Source organism: Diabrotica virgifera, chromosome 5 (assembly GCF_917563875.1).
Source record: "Diabrotica virgifera virgifera chromosome 5, PGI_DIABVI_V3a".
NCBI lineage: Eukaryota > Metazoa > Arthropoda > Insecta > Coleoptera > Chrysomelidae > Diabrotica > Diabrotica virgifera.
In genome coordinates, this window is record NC_065447.1 from 31,891,780 (window position 1) to 31,895,166 (window position 3,387).

At 31.3% G+C, this 3,387-nt stretch overlaps 1 long non-coding RNA gene across 2 annotated transcripts; it reads left to right on the forward strand.

Annotated features, from left to right (window-relative positions):
- Window positions 1-2,072: 2,072 nt before the first annotated feature.
- LOC126884558 (uncharacterized) lies at window positions 2,073-2,680 on the forward strand. 2 transcript variants are annotated; one of them, XR_007698089.1, is made up of 3 exons: window positions 2,073-2,264; window positions 2,330-2,434; window positions 2,491-2,680. It is a non-coding gene; the product is annotated as an uncharacterized LOC126884558 (long non-coding RNA). The 2 variants fall into 2 exon arrangements; XR_007698088.1 differs by lacking the exon at window positions 2,491-2,680 and having other exon boundaries at window positions 2,330-2,468.
- The last annotated feature ends 707 nt before the right edge of the window (window positions 2,681-3,387 follow it).

A 3,387-nucleotide genomic window follows, 5' to 3' on the forward strand; every position in this document is an offset into this window, starting at 1 on the left:
AAACCCATGAGTAATCTGTTTATATCAATTTAATGCCGAAAACCCTCGAAACTCTAGAAGATGACGTCCGTTGAAGGTCAAAGTCAAAGTAAAAGTCGCCATTGGATAGCCAGGAAAAAATCCTAGACCACTAGTACTGTTCTTTGATCCAAACTTCTACATATTGACAGATAACCAATAACTCATTACCCAGTAAATCTTATAATTTTCCGAGTTTGTGCCTCTATATCTTGAAAATCCTCCATACAATCGAGTTGTGCTCATGAGAACTTTTCATCAAAATGCTATTGGCAGCATAAAAGGGTATTTTCATAAATTATGAACTAAATCCACTGGGACCTAATTTCCGTAAGGTTTGTGAGGGGTACATTTTATCTAGTTTTATTGATTGCTGTTTAAAAAATATTTCAAGGTGAACTTGATAGATTTATTGTAAAGTTTCCACAAAAACATATTATTAGAGAAATCTAAATAACCCCTTAAACAACGTCATCCTCATTCTGAAATGTGCAACAATCGCTTGAATCGCAAACTAATAGCAGTTTTTTCATCAAAGTTCAAGATACGCTACGTGCCGATTGTTTTCGCATAGAGAAACTAATTCCTCAGAACTTAGACCTCCTGTTAACAATGAAACTCGTTAAACAGTACAGTCATTATCCTCAGACAGATCCAATTTGTAATTTACAACTTGCGAACAAGGCATGAAGGTAACTTCTCTGCATATCTCTCTTCTTCTCTCTATGTTGCGTATTCTGCAAAGTCTCCTACAACTCAAACAAGGAAATTCTTGTTTCGAAAATATACAATGTATTTGTCTTAGCGGTACAATTTTTACTCGGTGTAAACTTAAATACAGTGAACTTAAATACAACGAATTAATTGTCTGGGTTATTCTTATTTGTTTTTGTAAAATATTTGAGTTGCGACTGGTGTCTCTCTTACACACCAGACTCAGTAAAGCACATATTTAATTTAAATAATAATTACACTTTTATAAAAAAGAACTTTTTTATAATAAAACCTTTTTACATATTATTAATTTATAGGAAAGAATATAAAATAATTTAACGATAAACGATTTAACGATAAGATGCTTAAAATTCCAAAAATTACACTCTAATAAAAAAGTACTTACCTTCTTTTTTCTGCTCCTAAACAATACAATTTCACTTAACAGTTTTATAATATTTAAACTACACCTTCTAACACACGAATTCTATAATTTTTAATCTTAAATTTTATTTTTCAGAATTCTTGTTCTTCGCTTGAACACTACGTCTTCATTTATCACTTTTATGATATTTAACAAACTGCACAAGAACTGCACCTCTTGACACAAGTTTTTTTATAATTTTTAATATTTTAAAAAAACTTCCTATTTATTTTTCAGATTTTTTATGTAAGCAAACTAGACCTGATAGATATTTAAATATTTAATAGTTTTCACAAATAAAATATGAAATTAATATGACATAAGGGCCGGTTGTTCGAACGCTAATCAACAATGATCATTATCAAATATTTATTTACTGTCACCAACTGTCAATATCAACTTTGTTTGGGTTGCTGAAAACATAATTGATTACAATTGGACCGCGTTATGCATAACTCGACTAAGCGCCAAATTCAAGTTTTTTGGAATAATGCTGCCATCTATCAAGTAATGACGTTACCTATTTGGGAAAAAATCACCAAAGCCTAGAAATCTGTATTTTGGAAAATATTTTACTTTTAGCTAAACGCCAAATCGACTAAATGTCTGTAAACATTTGACAATACCCGACTAAGTGACTTAGATTTAGCATAATAAGACTATGCGACATAATATTGGCGCTTGGTTGCCTTATGCAAAAACGGAAATCGGCGGGATTTTGGCAGCATTGTTTCCGTCTTGTTAATTTGTTAATTCAGTTCAGTCTGTTGAGCAATATAAAAAGTGTCGCGTTATATTTTTTATAAAAGTTGTGTTTAAAAGTTTAAAAAAGCGTGTAAATATGTTGCAGAGGACTGCTCTAATTTTAAACCGTGCTCGAGAAATAACAAACGAGGAGAAAGTAAGTTATTTTGTATTGTAAAAATTACCAGACATTATTTTTGAGGTGTAAATTAAAAACTTAAATTTTTACAGTAGTTTTGTTTATCTTTATTTACTTTATTTATAGGAAGAAGGTATTCGGCAAGAAACAAGTTCGCTTCAGACTTATACCAACTTAGAACCGTTACAGGAAGTTGATTTTAACTCAGCAACAGATATTAGTGAGGTATGTTATTATAAGTTTTAATGTTTAACTAAGTTTTGTTAATTTTTACTTATTGTTATTTATAGAAAGAAAGTACTCATACAGCAGCTGTTTCCCCAAAGACTTACAGCGATTTACAAACGGTTCGGGAAGTGGAATTTAATCTAAAATTACCAGACATAATTTATGAGGTATAAAAAACCAAATAAATAGCAGATTTCTAAATTTTTATTTACTTTATTTGTAGGAAGGAAGTAATTCGGATGGATATTCAAACAAGGAAAATGAAATAGGTGACGTAAGAGTAATGGATGATAATCAAAATCAAGAAGAAGACCGACAGTCGGGTCGGAAAGAATATCGTCAAGATTTAAATTTTGTCAACAGAGATATTAATGAAGATAACAATATAGTAGAGATGGAGCAATCCGATAAAGGAGAAAATGATAAGGAAAAGAATGGCGTAAAATCTAAAGAAAAAAAATATCAGGGCCGTCCAAAAAAAGGGAGAAAGAGAAAGTTCCCTAGTCAGAATAGAGAAATCCGCAAAAAACACTGCATTCAAAATAAATCATACTTTACACAAAAAGGAGAAATGAAACTAAAAAAAGAGTTTCGTCAGTATTTGTGCAAATGCGACTGTCTATCGAAAGTTGGCATTGAAAATGCTAAACAAGAATACGACAAATTTTATGAAGTAAGTTCGCATGATGCTCAACGTGATGCATCATGCGAACGTTCGCATGATGCTCAAGAAGGTCCAATAAAAAGAAAAAGAAAACAAAATTCTACTAAAAAAATGCACTCCAGGTTGTACAATATTAATGGCCACGTAGTTTGCAAAACATTTCTGTTGCAAACCCTAAGAATTTCGAGTGCAAAAGTGGATAATGCCTTAAAATAAAAAAAAAGGATAGAAGGAGTTAAAGACTTAAGAGGAAGAGCAGGCGGAAAAAATAAAATATCAGAAGAACGATTGCAAGAAATATTAGAACATATTGAACAATTTCCAAAATATAAGTCTCATTATGCAAGGGAAAAAACAAGTTCAATGTACTTACGAGCAGACACTACATTGCCCATTATGTACGATTTGTACAAGCAGCAAGTTAATAATTCACCTGTGTCGTTTTCGAAGTACAAA